Source organism: Mirounga angustirostris, unplaced genomic scaffold (assembly GCF_029215605.1).
Source record: "Mirounga angustirostris isolate CCGP_5_RB_7025 unplaced genomic scaffold, mMirAng1.0.hap1 SCAF_12, whole genome shotgun sequence".
In the NCBI taxonomy this organism is placed as follows: domain Eukaryota; kingdom Metazoa; phylum Chordata; class Mammalia; order Carnivora; family Phocidae; genus Mirounga; species Mirounga angustirostris.
The window spans coordinates 93224270-93243502 of record NW_026991720.1 but is presented as its reverse complement, the minus strand read 5'-3'; the positions used below and the strand labels follow the sequence as shown (position 1 = coordinate 93243502).

The 19233-nt window shown below is 44.0% G+C and overlaps 1 protein-coding gene and 1 non-coding gene across 9 annotated transcripts in view; one reads left to right on the top strand and one right to left on the bottom strand.

Moving 5' to 3' along the window:
* The window catches only part of SUGCT (succinyl-CoA:glutarate-CoA transferase), an 800213-nt gene that overhangs the window by 180059 nt on the left and 600921 nt on the right, over positions 1–19233 (bottom strand). The window lies entirely within an intron of this gene.
* Positions 13751–13853, top strand: LOC123836180 (U6 spliceosomal RNA). The gene has a single exon (XR_006788880.1). It is a non-coding gene; the product is annotated as a U6 spliceosomal RNA (small nuclear RNA).

The window sequence follows — 19233 nt, the reverse complement described above, 5'->3', positions numbered from 1 at the left end:
AAGCAAACCGAAGGATATGTTTGCAGTCATGTATTTCTGTCCTGCATTCTACAACACTTTCTGGAACAGGAAAGAAGTGGCCCATCTTATAGCGAACACAGAGAATGTTTTATAACACTGGGGGAGATGGTAGTTTCAGTAAGGAATGAAAATTTGAACAGAAGAACAGTATCTAAAATCTATCTTGCTGAGTGTGGAGTGGCATACCCCCACCCCTTCTTCAAGAGAATTTCAATAAAGACCTCTATTACTTCCAGTACTTTTTGGAGTAAGATTTGTGTTTCTTTTCTCTGAGAGTGACTTTAAGGGAATCGTTAATATGATACAAGCCGATTTTCAAAATTATTCACCCGACCCTTGACTAGTATTAACACCACCTGGAAACTTGTTAGGATAAATCTTCGGGCCCCACCTCAGCCCTGTGTCAGGAATTCTGGGACTGGAGCCCAGCGATAAGGATTTCAAGCAGCCCTCCACGTGATTCTGATGCACACTGAGTTTGAGTACTGTCCCCTGTGGGGAGTAGTCACTACTGAGAAACCATCTGTGGTAGAGGTTGTTGGTGCCTCTCCTTGCAGACCCCTTGACCAGCTAGTGCACCCAACCATGGGTTGTTTTGAGGATTTACTCCCGTGGCCTCCAGACTCATCCTTGACTGCCAGAACAGGGAGAGACGCCTGGGAAGTCACCTACCCGCCACCCCAGCCCCAGGGACCCAATGACTGCATGGAATAAGGTTGTTAAGCTTAGGCCCTTTGAAGGGAGAGCTCTGCCCTGTGAGCCTTGTGCGTCAAGCCAAGGTTAGACTTGACCTAACACCGCATCCCTGGGGACTCCTTCTCCTTCCCTATCTCGCTCTCCCCACTCTTGTCCAGGTTTTTCCTACAGCTATTCCCTCATTAAATCAGTGCACCCAAATCCCTTTCTCACATTCTCCTTCTACGGAACCAGACTATGACATTGTTAATAGTTGGGACATATCTGGAGAAATGACTGCAAAGCTTTTCTTAGAGCAATGATGGGTGGGAATAGTTACTGTTTGGTGAGGAAAAGCGTTTCCAAATACGGGAATGCCCACGGGAGTCTTCTCAAAAGTGTATCAGACTCTACTCTGTGTTTCAGCAAGGCGAAAGTAAAGGTTGAAAACTGACGGGCTAGATGATGTCTATTGACCATTCAAATTCTGAAATGTATAGGTCACGACAATCCCCAGTAGTGAATATTATACAATTTTCTTTATGTTCAATTATATGAAGAGAAAGGATGAGAAGTCCCAAGAGGGGAAATTCATTCAACAAATGTTTGTTGAGCCCCTAAGTGCCAGGCCCTGGGGCTTGTTTCCACAGTAAACTTTACAAAGTCTCTATCCTCAGGGAGCTTCCATCCTGATGAGGGCAACAGACAATAAACGGTTGAATATGTGTAATCCGATATCCAAGAGTGAGAAATATTATGAAGAAAAGTAAAGCAGAGGAAGGGGAGAGAGAGTGATAATGGGGTGAGGGCAGGGAGCTCACTGAGGAGGGGATATTTGAGCAGACACTTCAGAGCAGTGAGTGAAGTCATGAGAATAGCTAGTGTTCTAGACGGAAGGAACAGCATGAAGCCTCTGGACGAGGGCTTGGTTAGTGAGGGGGCCAGGGGCAGGAGATGAGTTCAGAAGGTAGCCTGGGCCCTGACCATGAAGGGCTGGTAGGTCACATTGCCAACAGGACGTGATGGGAAGCCCGCAGGGGTTCTGGGGAGGCAGTGGCATGATTGGGTTTATGTTTTAAAAGTCTAACCTTACAGAGAAGAGACTGTAGGTGGGGCAAGAGAATCAAAGACCACAGGTAAGAGGACACTGCCATAGACAAGGCAAGAATGAGATGAAGCTAATTAAGGGTTTCCTGGGAAAGCTTGTGTATCTACTCATTGCTTCTTTTTAAGATTTTTTTACTTATTAGGGGCTCCTGGGTGGCTCAGTCGTTAAGCGTCTGCCTTCAGCTCAGGTCATGGTCCCAGGGTCCTGGGATCGAGTCCTGCATCAGGCTCCCTGCTCTGCGGGAAGCCTGCTTCTCCCTCTCCCACTCCCCCTGCTTGTGTTTCCTCTCTCGCTGTCTCTCTCTCTGTCAAATAAATAAATAAAATCTTTAAAAAAAAAAGATTTTTTAAATTTATTAGAGAGAGAGAAAGAGAGAGCCTGAGCAGGGGAGAAGGTAGAGGGAGAAGCAGACTTCCCACTGAGCAGGGAGCCCGACATGGAGCTCGATCCCAGGACCCCGAGATCGTGACCTGAGCCAAAAGCAGACGCCTAACTGACTGAGCCCCCCAGGAGCCCCTACTCATTGACTTTAATCCAGCGAGAGCTCCAAGGGCCCCAGAACATGTGCATACTCTATGCAACTCTCCTTTCCTCTTGGCTTTATCACAACCTGGAATGGGAAGGAAGGATTTGTGAAAGCACTAAGTCTCCAACATGCAGATTGCCTTAGGTATAGACATCATTACTGCACAGAGTACCAAGGAAGTGTTTCAATCCTGGATCCCCGCTTTGACACTAGTACTATTATGTTTCGTGAAACAGCTCCTTGCTTCCTGTTGTTTTATATGGTACTGTGCAGATCTGGGAAGTTTTACTGAGAACAAGTTCTGTTCTCTAAAGCCACAATGTAAGGAATATTTTTCTTTCCATTTCATTTTATTCGAGGTGTATAAATAACGCTGTTAAGCAATACCATAAAAGAAGACATTTGATATCATCTATGCTAACAACGAAATATTTCTACTTCGTTTTTTGCTTCCAATAAAATCTATTCTTTGCTAAAATTTTATTGTCACTAAGTTTTTAAATGCATGGAAAAAAGATTTCAATTACAATTTATAACCCAAGCAAGTTTTAACATAGGAAGCCAATTCTTTCAAAAGGAACAAAACCCCACCACAGCTTACTTTGAAACAATATTTAAGGATTCAATCCACAGAGATTTCTAATACCCCTTTTCTAAGTGGAATTCAATTTTCCCATTTGTAAGTTTGCCGATGTTGGTGGCTGCAGAGTATGTGCCTGTGGTCAGGCAGTTTAGGGAAAATGGGAAGAATGAAGGTGCTGGTTTTAAAATTAAGCCTGAATCTTTCACGTGCCTGAAGGATCATGCCCAAAGGAAATTGCTCTCCTTGGGACCGAAGGTACTATCTCACCATTCAAAATACAAAAGGGCCAGAAGTGTATGTCTACCTCCTCCATGATTTGTTTCCCAGGTCTGGCTTTCTACAAGCACTTCCTTCAGGAAAATGCACTTTTCCTCCCTCGCAGCCCAATTTCCTGTAGGAGTGCCTCTTTCAAAAATGGCAATCGCAGCATCGTTCTCGTGTTCTCGTGACATGCACAACACTCGCATTCACACATGCAAAACACCTTTCAAAACAAAATGAGGACAAAGCGAACAAAGGAGAGGAAAGAAATGTTCTGCTTTTTCCCCAAACTGCCCCTCCTTATTTTAAAAAAATAGTAGCTGTTGCTGTATTTTCATAGCTTACACTGGGATTTCCAATCTATACCCCTCATTTAAAGGCAGATGCTTCCTAGGGTTAGATGTGGGTTTACGTAACCTGAGTCTACCCCAGGCGATTGTGGGATACCCAGGACTGCTGTTGGAATATGCTAACACAGAAGTGCTCTTGTATTCCAAAGTGGAGGTGACACTGGAGGTGGGGAGTGCTCGATGTCAGAGCTGTAAGATGACCACAGTCTTGGTGATGACTCCTTTAAGGAAGAGGTCTGTTCTTCTGCCTGAAGGGAGGGTCTCTGGGGCTGTGTCCACAAGACGAAGAAGGGGGGGTGGGGCAGCTGAGTTACACAGCTTTGCTTCCTGAACACAAAATTATCATACAAAACTATCTTGTAGACTCTTGGCGATGCTGTGGTTTCCTCTAGACTAAGATTTAGCAAGATCCCTAGAGACAGCTACCCACTGGAGGCGGTCTTGGGAGCAAGGCTAGTTGTCCCTACACCAGAGCAGTCTCTAGAAAGCAGCTTGAGTGGACATTATTGCCAACAGAAGCCACTGCCATGAGAATAGCACTCATGAAGGAAAGAGGATGTTCCCACTTATCAATTGCTATACACTGAATGTTTGTGTTTTCCCCAAATTCATATGTCAAAACCAATCTCCAATGTGATGGCATTTGGAGGTGCGGCCTTTGGGAGGTGATTATGTCATGAAAGTGGAGCCCTCATGAATGGGATTCATGCCCATTCTGTAGAAGAGGCCCAGAGAGCTCCTCTCCCTTTCTGGCCTGTGAGGACACAGCAGCAAGATGGCAGCCTGTGGACAAGAAGTGGGCCCTCACCAGACACTGAATCCGCCGTCACCTTGATCTTGGACTTCTTAGCTGCCAGAACTGTGAAAAACTAATTTCTGTTGTTTATGAGCCAACCAGTTTATGGTATTTTTTTTTTTTTTATAGCAGCCTCAACAGACTGAGACATTGGTCATCAACTTTGTACTCAAATCTTACAATGACCACATTTCTTCAATTCTAAGACTCTATCACACTGACTTTTCAAGAGGGAATTAAGAAATACCCTTGTGATTAAAGGCACACACTACTATAAATAATGATAATATATGTGCCATAGAATAAAGGATATATTATATTATTAGAAATAATAATGATCATAAAAATACTCAATTATGCTGAGCCCTTCCTAGGCTGTGCATTTACATGTATTACCTCATTTAATCCTCATAAAAACCACAGCTCTCTGAGATAGATATAATTTCCCTCATTTTTCAGATGAGGAGACTAAGGCTGAAGACAAAGTAAGAAAATTAAGAAAAATGATGGGACCTAGAGTTTTGTGACTCTGACCTCATGCCCAGGCCCCTCTGAGTTTCTGAGATGTAGTGCGCTGGAAGGGAGCCACCAATGGGTACAGCCTTCCCCACTGTCCCAGTGAGACTCAGGGATAAATTTCAAGGGAAAAAAGGCCCTAATTTCACACCAACAGTATAATTAAGTGGTCCAAGACCCTGATGTAAGCTCTGTTGTTTCTGATGGCATAACAATCAAATCCCATTGCTGCCAAAACCCAATTTTTAGGAGATGATGTGGCAAACTGGAAGGAACAATGGCTCTGAAGCCTGAGGATGTGGGCTTTGTAATCATGTAGTACAGGAACCAAAGAGGGACATTTCTAAGCAGTGTCAACATGATAGTTTGTAAAATAAATGGTGCTGGGAAAATTAGAAATTAGAAGATAGTTTCCTTACTTCTCAAACATCAAACTAAATTCCAGACGAACCAACAAAGTTTGAATGAAAATGAAAGCGTAAAGATTTTCATGGTGCTGGAATAGTGCTGGATCTTGATTGCAGTGATCATTACATGCATCTACATATGTGATAAACTGGCTTAGAATGAGGCACACACATTGCACCGCTGTTAATTTCTTGATTTTGATAGTGTGTTATACTTACGTAAGACATAACCATTGGGGGAAACTGGGTGAAGGGTACACAGGACTTCTCTACTATTTTTGCAACTTCCTGTGAACCTATAATTATGTCAAAATAAAAAGTAAAAACAAAATTTAAATATAATCATAAAAGAGATAGACTATAGTAAAACTGAGTAGCTGAACTTGGCATGGCCAAGGAGGGATCCAATTTTTAAAAATTGATCCATTTAACCACCTATAAATGAAAAATTTCTAATGTCCAAAAATGTAAAATTGAATGGCAGATACTCAGATGTTTTCCACATACATGACAAATGAGGGTTTAGTTAATTTAGTGTCATTTATACCCTGGTTAAAAGGGTGGACTCTGGTTGAAAGAACCAGAATCCTTGGATTCAAAATCATGCCTCTATCACCTGATAGCATATGACTTTGAGAGAGTTACCTTCACTTTACCATCTGTGAGATAGGGATGGTGCCTGCCTCAGTGAGCTGGTGTGAGGATTAAGAGTTAATAATCAAATAACATCTGGAGCATAGTAACACATGCAGTGTTAGCTGAGCTAGTTGTTGTTCTTATAATTGTTACAATTCAATACAAAAAAAAAAAAAGATAAATCCTTCTGAGATGCCAGATTCTCAGCTATTCAGGATCTGGCTGGGATAAACTCATTCTCGATAACTCTGGACAGATTGGCCTGATATAATGATATCCTCATGCTGAGTCAGGCTTGGACATTTATCCTGACAGCTGATGATCTGTGGTAAGCAACCCTTTAGGCTTGTGATCACCTAAGAGAATTCCTTGCTCTCTTCAACACGTCTACCTCCGCGGTTATTCATCCTGCCTCCCATCTAATGGTGCTTCGAGTCCACTGTAACTAGGTAATGGAATGTTCGTGAGAGCCCCTTGTGCTGGTATCCAGTGTTGTCATCTGTGCTCTCCCATGCAATATCTCTGTTAATCCTCACAGTGTCCTTGTTGGGTAGATATGACTCTCCCTACTAGGTGAAGTGATGGTAACTCAGAGAAGTCAGTGACTGCCCAAGATCATACAACCATCTAGGAGTAGCACCTAATCTCAAAACCAGTTCTTCTGAATCAAAAGCCTCGACATTCCCAGAGTGATGGGACCCCCTCTGACCCACATTAGAAGCACCATGTCTAAGCTAAGATTCCCAATAAGGATCGATGGTCTCATCTTGGCAAGTCAACTGCTGCACTAGGTAGGCCACACTTGATGTGGGAGCACGTGTTGCTTTCTGTGTTCTTTAAGAGGCTTTAGAGCTCTGTCTCCCCAAATAGATTGGAGGCTCACAGAACACAGAACATGTTGTCATTATCTGTATCCACTCAAAACAACTGGTCAGCCTGTTGGCCTCCTGATCTGGAATAATGCTTGAAAAGGCCGACTCAGTCCATGTTTCTGTTTGAGAAGCTGTTGTATATATGACTGACCACCTGGATCCTGAGTATCCATTACCCTGGTCCCGAGGAAGAGAAAGGGTATTTGCTCTACTATTAGCTCTTGGAGCTAAGATTGGAATTCTCATAAAATCACTATCCAGTGTGATCTTGGGCAAGTGATTAAACTATACTGGATCTCCTTCCCTACATTCTGAAAGGAATTTATCACTTTTCAGGAAATCTACTCTGCAAGATAGCACCTCCCATCCTTCCAATCTCCAAAGGCATTTGAGGATTTATAGAGAGATAGGGCAAGGTGGGGAGAGACAAGGGTTCAACACATACATCTGGGCCTGGGCAACAGCCAGCACTCATGGAGAAGACAGGGAGACACAGAGATGCATACACGTTCATTCTCTCTCTCTCTGTGTCTCTGTCTCTGTCACACACACACACACAATGCATATTTCTCCTATTACAATACTCTATGTAGATATTACTTCAATGTTTTTCCTTAGAATCACAAAGGGGGGCGGGCAGGAATGGAAGAATGGCTTCGTTGAGCATACAGAAGAAAAATCGCCTCTAGCCAGATACTTCTTGCACACCGTGTGGGCTGACTTGAAAGTGGCATGGTTTTTGCTGTAACACGTTCCATGTTTAGCTCTGGCTTATAGGTGAGGGCCCCACAGGATAAGAAACTAGCCAGGAAAAGGCATTTCAGTGACCTCTTATGGGGCTGGAAATCCCACAAGGGTGCCTGCAGGGCATTAATAAGAACATGTTGTTCCATAGTTCTCCCAGCCCTGAAAACATGGAGTCCTCATGTGGACAGATTAGCACGAAAGGAAAGTCACTTTACAGTAGGTTGACCCCAAAAGTGAAGAAGGTTAAGGTGAGGTAGACTCAGTGCCTTTAAAATATAAAATATATAAAATATGAAATACAAAACATAAATCTGACGTCCCAACAGCATAAGTTCCAGACGGCAATGCTGAGCACACAGGGGGAGGACAAGGCAGATGCCCACAGCCTAAAAACTGAGAAGGTAATTTGTGGCTTGTAGAGGTAATGAGTAATGACTTAACGGGGTTTTCTTCACTTTGATGTTTCTACAGAAAAGTCACAGGAAAATGCGTGTTCTCCACACTACTATTTCCCTCATCTGAAACAGTGCCAAGCTGCTTTCACATTAGGAAAAATACCTCCACAGAATCAACAGTTTAGAAACTGGATTTTAAATTTCTTCTAAACTTGTTCTACAGCCTGCCTGCCCGCCCAGAGAAATGGTAAAGACACGAGACAAGTCTGGTCATTGATAATTCTCTCTCTACTACCACTAGACAACCTGAGGGAGACCTGACTGCCTTCACATTGCCCTGCCTCCCGCAGAAGGCTCAGGCTTCTGGCGGTGCTGAGGGTTATTTTGGGAAGCTAGCACTTGGCTGGGTTTCCATGAAGGGCTGACGACAAAGTGAGAATCACATCCTGTGATGATGTAACCCAGGTGGGTCTCCCACTAATCTGAGTCTCTTATGCATTTCTAGCACGTGACCTTGACAAGCCTGGGTCAGGGAAGGGTCCTAACAGTGGCTCAGAGGCACACCAGAGACTCCACGCCTGAGGCTCAAGTTTTAGAACCTGTCTCCCCTTAACTTGCTGTCTGGCTCCAGGCAGCACCTAAACTCCTCCAACTCTGTTTCCTCCACTGAAAAGTAGCAGGGGAGGCCCCACTTACCTACTGCACAGAACTTCTTAGCAGCATTTTAACAAGATGGCAGAGCCCGTTACATTTTCACAATTGCTCTAGGCATTCTCAATGGTGAAAATGCACTAGCTACCAAATGCAGCCCGTGGGATGAAATTTGGTAGAAAGGAGAACTGAGCTTCACCTCTCATCAGTGGCCAAATGGCTTGTGGGCTATGAACAATCCCATTCCTTGCTATATATATATATATTTCCTTCCAAACATTCTGTCATTTTCTAGATAATCATCTGGCAAATACCATGCCCATCGCCAACATACGATCACTGTTTCTCGGGACGCCGTCTTTCAAAAGGCAGGTAGCGGTTATGGCCAAAAGTACAGCATTGGTTTTAGGAGTGGCCACCGGCCCCGCAGAGGCAGCCTGGTGCCCTCGGGCCGCCCCATGGATGAGCGCAGCTCTCAGAAGTGGCTGGCCTCGCGGAAAGAGGGGTGCCCCGCCACACTCACTTTCTAGACTACAAGTTCAGCCAAAGCCACATTAAAAGACAGTGGCTTCACGTTGGCAGAACTTTTCAGGAGGCACCCAGTGAGGGTGTGTGGGAGGAGGAGTGGGCAACTGTGTCATAAAATGACGAAGCCGAGCAAACATTTCCTGTCCTCACATTTAAAATCTCCGATGGGGGTGGAAGGAAGGCAGCCTCAGAGGCCCGGGGCTTTCCTGAAGAAACTATAAAAGGAAGGAATGATAAAAGGAGCCAGGGTTTTAGCAGGCTACTACCAACCAAACCAAAGAGGGGGAGGGAAGTTTCCCGCTCGGCCCGGACCCTGGCTTGTAAGCTTCAGGCTGGCTTTGCCGCAGGAAGCTTTTCAGAGGGGATGTGAGGTGTGGGTTTGTTTCTGTGGTGGCTCTTTTCTCCTCAGTGAGTGGTTGCAGGTCGTCAGATCTCGTCTTCTCATGTTCCCACTATAGAGAGACTGAAGAAGTTAAATGGGAATCTGTTTGTGCCTCCCACACCTCCTAGTGGTCTCCAAGAAAACGTGGGACCTGCTCAGAAAGGAGCCCTTGTTATCCAAATGCTTGCTGCTTGAAATCAGGACAAGAATCTAGTTGGACAGGGGCCATAACTTAGATATAAAACCATCGACACAGTCGACACATATGTTTCTTTCCTGTGATTTCTGGGACAAGGGAAAATCAAGGCCTTCCCTCTGACACCTGTCAATTTTCAGTCGCCACAAAAATCATCAATAACTGATCTGAAGCAGAACAAATGGAAAACTGTTGGAAACACTCAGATAGCCTGATTGGCCTATTTCCACCAGCTTTCCAAGTTGCTCAAACCATAGTCTTTTCAGGGAGGCTTCCTATAATGGATTCCTTGAATAGAGTCAATGCTTAGGTCCCCCATTTCATGACCACTTAAATCCTGCAATGTCAGACCCCGTGAGGGCAGGGCCTGAAAGACCCATCCCCTAAGAAGAAGTCCTCCTGAGTGTTCTCAGCATCTCCAGTCCTAGGATGGGACTGGCCATGTGAGAGGAGGCCCACGGAGCTTGTGTACGTGCACTGTGCAATTTAAAACACAGAGTGTAAGGCGGTCTTTCAAGAGGTTCCACGCATCTTCAGAGTCCCGGGAATTGTATTTGACTCACAACGTTTAGAATTCTTCACCCACACTTACCAGTGTCATCATCTTCTTTGTCCTTGTTCTACCCTCCTCTAGAAATCAAGAGACACACGCAGCTGCCTACAGCAACCACAAAGAGTTGTCCAATAGCAAAGTCCAACGAAAAGGAAAAAAAGAAAAAGTTTCAGAAAGGCTCCAAGGCTTACTGACTCTGGAGTTAAATCAAATAAACCAGGTTCCAATTCAGATTCTGCTAACGATTAAATAATGAAATACACCCTTGATGAATTTCAAGTTCTTTAACATTAGGTAATTCATTTGACCTTCATAACAAACCTCTGAGCGAGAAGGGGAAACTTCGTCATCCCCAATTTGCAGATGAGCAAGTCAAATCTGAGGTCCACATAACCTGCCAAAGGTCACATTTCTGTAGCGGCCGAGCTGTTGTCAATGCAGCCTTCTTACTCCATGAACGCACCATGTGGCCTGAGTTCCCCATCTCCCCAAGTCATGACCTCTCTTACCTGAACACACATACCTACTCACTCTCCACCCTCTGCGCCCCTTAGCAGCTGGTCTTATCATGTGATAAGCTCATCTCCGTTACTTGTTACTCATCCTAGTGTCCCGCAAGGCCAGAAACTTCACCGAGGGCAAGGAGCATGTGAGGCCCATCTTTGATGGCCTGAGGATATGGCACTGCACCCATCTTGCATAAATATTTGTCAAGTTAAACCAAACTGAATCAATCTGATAAAATTGCAAAACAGGGAAATCTTGTGCCTCGCCCTTCATCCTGTAACCCCTTGTTCTCAACCTCGACTCCTGCCAATCGAAACCTATACTCCCAGATCATTCAAACACATAAACTGTATGACTGATAGGAACTTAAAATGCTTTATATCACTGCAAGTAATCCCTGAATCCTGTGGATGTGGCTCTAATTAATTTCAGGCACAGCCAGCAAGTCTGGAATGACTTGGGAGTGTCAGGGCCTTCCTAGCAGGCCAGAGATCACATTTAGAACTCACTGGAACTTCAGCCTGTACCAAAATCACAGGCATTCACAGTCACCCACCTTTGGTTTTTCCTCATTGATGAGTTGAAAAGTATGAGTCATAAACTGTTGGAAGTATTTTTAACTCACCAATTATTTGGATAGTAAAATGTAATGTTTCAACCCTAACTGAATGCTAAGGACAATCTTAGCAACCAATTAGACAGAGTTGACTTTGAAATCAAAGAACAAGTCCAAGAGAAAAAGAGTAAGCTCTTTAAAAAGATGATGCTGATATCCCGATACGTATAACTCAAAGCACCTGTGAACTTTCCACACAAATAACCAAGTGCCATTACTACTTCCTCTTTGATGGGGACCATGTGAGAGGTCTAACCCTGAAGGAAACTGCATCCTGAGCACCCCTCGGCCCTGAGCTTGCACTCCACTTACAGATGGACACATGCTAAGGCGTCTGCACTCCGTCCTTGAAGATTCCGGAGACTCGGGTCAGGGGTGAGCCCACCCCCTGGCCTCAGCCTCTGCAGTTCACACTCTGAGTCCCTAAGGTTTGCCCCTGCCATCTCCTCCTCCCTGACCCCTCGAACAGCCTCAGTTCAGGCCACCTAAACCTGCATGAGTCCTCCGATGGACACCGCCCTTCCCTCCCCAGTGGCCCCTAGGCCCTAATGCCACCCCTGCCCCAGCCATGCCAACCACTGGCCGCACCCCGTCACGGCTCTCTGTCCATCTCCAAAACTTGCTCATGCTGAACTTTGCCTCGAATGCCCACCCCAGGAACTCCCACTTGCCCTTCAAGACTCAGCTCACATGACCTGGGAAGTCTTGACTGACTACCAGGTTGAGTAAGAATCCCTTCTTCTGTTTTCTAAAAATCCTGAACATACATCAAGCACAAGAGTAATGCCTGTTAACATCTCTACTTGTGTCCTCAGAGGTCTGGCAAATGTCTGGCACATGGGAGAACTGAGGAAAGAACGTGCTGGCTGACTGACTAATTGAATCAATCTACTGCAATAAGGTGGTCCCATCCATCACCTCGGACCACCAGGAAGAAAAGGCCAAACCTTCTCTGAGATGTTCCTCAGTGCCTAACACAGCGCCTGGTTCAGGTTACCAGTTAGTTAAATAACCCTGAACCATGTAATTCTTCCCCTGACCAATCTTTGTTCATTAAGCCATCATGTATTTTTTTTTTAAGATCGTATTTATTTATTTGAGAGAGAAAGAGACAGAAATAGTGACAGAGAGCATGAATGGAGAGGAGAGGGAGAAGCAGGCTCCCCACTGAGCAGGGGGCCCCAACGCGGGACTCGACCCCAGGACCCTGGGATCATGACCTGAGCTGAAAGCAGACGCCTAACCGACTGAGCCACCCAGGCGCCCCCAGCCATCATGTATTGACCATCTACTACATACACGCATTCACCAGGCATTGTGGAAGAAATAACCAGCTAAATCGAAAGTCTGGAGGGGTCTGGAGTCAAGAGGAGTAATAGAATTACAGACAGAGGAGAGTCGTCCAGGTCTGAGGGAACAAGCAGCTGCTCTTTGTAGGGGAAATAGGGAAGATTTAGCCAAGGAGATGAGTGTGGAGGCAGATCTTAAATGATGAGTACACTTTTTTTGAGTCTGTTTAGCTGTGTGTGTGTGTGTGTGTGCCTGAGTGTGTTTTGGATCCATGCTACTACGATCCACAAAGTACGCTAGTATGAATATTTATGCAAATGCTAATTACACACTAATTACACACTATAATCTAAAACTCCCCTTGGTTATTTTCTGCCAACACAATGTCCTCTTGCACGTCTCTCACATTTTTAGCTGTTCTTCAGATGACAGTGGTTTTAACATTCCACAGACCCTGGTTTACCATCCCTGAACGGCTTCCTCTCCCGAGTCCTGTTAATCGCTCATGTTTATTACCATTTTTTCAGCTGCAGTCATTGTGAAAAGTAGCGTGTTTTCCCCCACAGTAATAAATATTCATGTGTTTATGAAGTAACGAAGAAAATGTTGCTGAGCATGAAGAGTCAATGTCAACAGTCAGGAGTGAATGAAACACAACATTAAATCTATTAGCATTCCCACATCTTCCTGGAGGCTTCATTGTTTCAGACAAGAAGAGGCTGAAGCTCCAGAGTTTGGAGGTTTTGATAATGACTACAGGATGGGAAGGAAAACAGAAGATACAATTGGCTAGTCCAGGTTCTGCGTGTCATTTCTGTTTCACAACTGCGCATGGGTAAGAAGCCTTTTCACGTTGTTTAATTTCTCCCTTGGAGACTGGGATGGTCTATGAGGCCAAACCAGAGATAGAGCCTGGGTGGTGATAAGCCGAGCCCTGCTAGGAAATGAGGGGTTGCCTGCAATGGGGACTCCAAATTTGAACTCATATTTGTGACCTCAGTACCCCACTTAAATGTACCTACTGGCTCAGGGACAGCTACTGTAATGACACAAATGTAAATTTCATTTTCCACAATTCCCGTCTGATGGTGTCTAAGAAGCTATGTAAAGTTACTTTATGAGTGCTTTGAAACAGTACTTGCTTCCGCGGTGCATATACTAACATTGGAACAATTCAGAGATTAGCGTGGTCCCTGAGCAAGGATGGCACACAAATGTGAGAGCGTTCTATATATATATATATTTTTTAAAAAGAGTGCTTTGAAATAGTAACAGATATTTGCTGGACCTGGGTGCATGCAGGTGTGCATACAGGACACGAAGCAAATGCCCATGAGACATACGATTCAGACAGAAAAGAGAGAAGAAAGAGGATGGTTGCGTGCAGTCCTTGTATCGGGCAGCAGACAAACACTTTGTACTCAGGAGAGAGCTGTAGTCCCAGCTCTGCCACTTACCAGCCGAGAGACCTTAAGAAAGCTGCTTGACCTCTCCAGGCCTGTCTCATCATCCCCTTGATGCAGTGGTTCTTAACTGGGGCAACTTTGAGTGCAGGTGGCAATTTCACACCTCCCCCCCTTCCCGCCCCCAGTCATACCTCATATGTACCCACATTGCACCCAATGCTGACTTCCATCTTTCCTGAAACCAAGGCTTATATCAGAAAGCAAAGGGCTGGTCGGCACAAATGCATCTGATTTTCAAGCCAAAGCCACTAAATGACCAGGTGACCCAGTGGCATCAGACAATCTAATCCCCCCAAAATGTCTCTCGGCATGTGGTCCAGATTCATCCTGCTACTTCTTGAGGCAAGGTGCTAATTTTTTTTTAAATTTTTTTTCTTGCAAGGTGCTAATTTTATCTTAGAAAGTGCAACAACGTTTCCTAAGCAGTGACAACCTTCTAAGAGGAGAGATCTGACCACCACGGATGGCAAACATTGTTTAATGGCTCCTTTGTTTTGTTTGTTTAACGAGACCAAAAGAGGACAAATTCCTGTCTTCCTCATTGACTTCAGCAAGGGCAGGGTTCTGTTTAAAGACCGGGAAGAACAATGTGGAAATTGTTCACTAACAATGTGAATCATTTTCAGACAATCCCCAGAAAATCTGGGATAAGTTAGGTGGAAGAGAGATAGATGACAGTATGTGGAAAACTTTATTTATGAATGTTAATAAAATTTCTATTGCAAAGGAAATACTAGAGACAAAAGTGAAAAGCCCTACATTGAGAATGAAGCTTATTCCAGCCTGACTCTGAGATGCAAACAAGCCAAAGACCGATTCATTAAGTGCCAAGTTCAAGAGAGGGATGGCAGGCTAGAGCTACAGCTGGAGAAGTTCCCCTCCTCAGGGTTTTGCCAAGAGCCAGCTCACATGCTTTGCAAACCACGATAGATATGTGAGCGTGAACCTGACATCCTTGCTGAGCTTTCTACATGACAGCTTTTTGCAGCATGGAAATAAGTTGGTAGGTTGTGAATGAAATGTAATCTTCCTCATTCACACTTGGGACCTTTGACAAAAATTTTCAAAATGGAAAACAAAAATGGCAGCCAGTCAAAACTCAAGATTCTAATATTTACAACATCTGGAGATCGCTTTTGAGGACAACGGCTGATAAAACCAGAATGGACAGGTACTGATATGAATATGCACCCCCAATAGACATCCAGGTATGTGTTGGTTACAACCATGGAAAATGACGTCTTTTATTTGTTTGAGCTGGGGGAACATTTTCAAAAAGTGTGGTGAATACACAGCAGGGCAAAGTTTTTGTGAGGGCCTGATATGCCAACTTCTATTTTCCACAGGTCGGAATGAAATTGTTTTAAAACAGTAATGAAAAGGTATACCACTCCTTAGATCCCTCCAGATCACGGAAAGAGTAAATATTTTACCTGCATATAGCAACTAGGATTTGTGAGGAAGTGAGTATCAGTTAAAGTGTCAAAAAAAAAAAAAAGGGTCATCAAGGTAAGATGAAGGTTTTGAAATTCTAATACTAAGGAGTATGCTGGACTTTGGGCTCAAGTACAAAGCCAGGCTCTCTAAAAGCTGGCTCATCTTTATTCCGTGATCATATCTTCCAGAACATGTGCCCAAATGCTTTATACTCATTGACAGTCAGTATAACATGGTAGCCAAACAGTGTGACCTTTGCAGTCCAAAGCTCTGGGGTCTTATCCCAGCTCTGAAACTTGTGTGACTTTGGGAAACTTATTTAACGTCTTGGATCCTCAGCTTCCTCATCTGTTAAGTGGGCATAATAATGTTACCTGCCATACAGGGTCATTGTATCAAACGTTAAATGAGTGAAGGCTTGAGAAGCATTTTGAAAGAACAGTGTCTGAAATATTTTAAGCCTTCCATCAATCCTGGCTCTCCTCATCTAATTGCATCCTCACACAGACCGTGTGAAGCAAGTACTATCCATCATTCTCATCTCACAGATGGGAAAGTGAGGATTTGATAGGTAAATTAACTTGCTCAAGAACAGACAGCTCATAAGTACTGGGGCCAGTCCTTGAAATAACCTGTTCTCGGGCCAAAGCCCAAGCTCCACTATATGATGTATTTGGGAATATGACTGTGAAGAGCAAGAGTTGGTCTTCCCTACTAAAGAAAATAGTTGTTAGGGCAGAAACTAGGAAAATTCCTAGTCCAGGAAGTAACTCTCCATAACCTTCTAGGGGGCATCTGCAACTCCCTCTCCCCAAAGCACTTAGAAAAGGGGGTGCAGGGGTGTGATGACCAAGATGATCACTATCAAAACTCTTCTGCCCTTAATTTAATCAGGGCACTTTCTTATGCTTAGCCCAAAGCATGAATATTTGAAAGCCTTTCTCCTTCCTCTTTCCCAACAGCCTTCCCAAGAATGTGCACCTCTCAACACCACCAGGTCTGTCATTGGTAGAATTTTGCTGCCTGAGTAAATTTCCGTTGACTTCTAGGTGAAGGCAAAGAGGCCTAGCAAGTTCTCGCAGGATTTTCAAAGGAAGGTTAGTGTTGGTGCCTGAGCTGTATGTGCACCTGTCTTTCTTCTGGGACCCTCCCTCTTCTGCCACCATCCCTGCCAGGCATCTAGGCTCTCTGAATTGTTCTCGGGTCAATGAAAGTGTCCACAGCATCTACAAATTTCACGGCTCCATTTTTCTCACCCAGTTTCCCCTCAGTGAAGGCTCCCATCCTCTTAATACACATTCAAGGACACCTTCTGCATTTTCAGTGACTGTACCATGGAAGCCCATAAAATCAGGACCTTCAAGCTTTCCAATGTTTGCTGTTGCTGTTCTTCCGAGACCTTGAATCCCTTCTTCTTTCCCTATCCTGGCCCCCTACAACTCTTTGTCCCATTAACCTGAAAAACTCCTACCCCTCCTCTAAGGGGAAGACAAATGCCACACTTCATTGCAGTTTTCCTAGCCCACATGAACATCTGTGTCCCCTTGCAAGGCAACATTGTTACCTTCTTTGCATTCTTCAATTTCACATAATCCTATCACATTTAGCACACTGTATCCTAATCTTTCTCTGTTCAGCACCTAATAGTCTTGAGATGTAAAAGCCACTCAACAGGGTTTACTGAGAAAAACCATTAAAAGGTGACTGCCATAGGAGAAGCAGAGTTGGTGTAGTGAGAACAAGTATAATTTTTGATGTCAGAGGGATCTATGTTCAAATTCTGGTTCTGTCACCTCCTAGCTATGCGACCATAAGCAAGACCCCTATAAACCTCTGTTTTTTCATCCATGAAATAGACAGTATTTTTGTAAGAAGTAAATGAGAAAGGAGTATAAACATCTTTGCTACGTGGTGCACATTTGACAAATTTTTGGGTCTCTCTTAAATTTTGCACACATTTTCTTCTCTTTATATTCCTCCTCTCCTCTTCGACCCACACACTATTTCTTCTTAGAACAGAGGAATTTAGCTGTTAAAAGTTTGGATAAAAGAGAATTATAATGACAGGTTTTAGGAGAATCCCTTCAAGCAGAGTCTAAGAGAGGGAGATAACCCCTTGACTTGAATACCACAAACCTGATATCAAATGTGGCCTTAGTGTGGAGATGGATGTAGGATTTTTTAAAAATATTTTATTGATTTAGTTGAGAGAAAGAGAGAGAGGGCATGAAACAGGGGAGGGGCAGAGGGAGAAGGAGAAGCCAACTCCCCACTGATCAGGGAGCCCGAGGAGGGGCTTGATCCCACGATCCTAAGATTATGACCTGAGCTGAAGGCAGATGCTGAACTGATGGAGCCACCCAGGTGCCCCTGGGTGTAGGAACGTAAGCCAATGGACTTTAGTATTTCTGGGCCCACTGACAAAGTCATCACCATTATGGAGTAGATATAGCAGGCTATCTTGGTTTGGCTCCATTAAAATGTTAATACATCTAACATGATTTTTCTTTTTTTTTTTTTTAAAGATTTTATTTATTTATTTGAGAGAGCGAGAATGAGAGAGAGTACATGAGAGGGGGGAGGGTCAGAGGGAGAAGCAGGCTCCTCGCTGAGCAGGGAGCCCAATGTGGGACTCGATCCCGGGACTCCAGGATCATGACCTGAGCCGAAGGCAGTTGCTTAACCAACTGAGCCACCCAGGTGCCCCTAACATGATTTTTCTGATTCCACTCTCACCAGAAAGCTGGGCCTGCCTTCTGGGGAGAATTATGGATCATGCTGATCTGACTCTTTCCAGACCCCTATGGCTGTGATATTTCACCATCAGGAAACAGCATGGCTTCTGATTATGATCTGGCTGTCAGAAGAAAACTTCTGGTCTTATTTCAGTAAGTCGCTCAAGTAAATTAATCAGTTTTCTGGAGTCTACCACAAACTCATATACCTTTTATCTTACATGAGACAATATTGATCGACCTAAACACAAACATGATTTCTGGCATCCTCAAGGAGAGGTCCAGATCACCCCAGATGTCATTTAGCTTTGTTTTCTCCACTGTTCCTACAGATTCCATTGGTATTCTTTGAGATCCTCAGTTCTCTAACAGTAGGCAGTTCCAATCTCAGTTTTTCCTAGGTTCTCCTCTTCTGTCAAGAAAAAAATCAGAGAGCCAAATGCAAAAGGTATATTTGGTCTTGACGGACTGTTATTTTTGCTGTTGGAGGAGAAACAGGCCTTGTCAGTGATTTTTGGCCACAGTCTTTAGGTCCTAAAGATTCCAGCTTAAACGTTTGTATGGATGAATCTCTCTTACTAATTCATTGATGTGACTTACAGTAAGACCTATGCGAATGTAGCTTTTCAATAATTAATACATAACTTAATTAGTCATGGGGAAGAAGTAAGCACTTGAGAATGATAATATTTGATTTATAAAGCATATGTAAAGGAGACTGGATAGAAAATTTAAAACATTTTCTTGTTTTAAACTGTCTTTTGAACAGAAGTCAGCTCACATCGCAAAAACGTTCTTGTTCATACATATAATGATACTGTAAATACAAGTTTTAAAAAGAGCTTTAAGGAACAGTCGCAGACAACCCAATTGTAACCATCATGTTTACCATCTTGGCCCATGTCCCAAGCTCCACATGTTTTGGGCACAGTGGTTTTTTTTAACATGACAATAAGGGCTCAACTCTGAAGATTCCCTT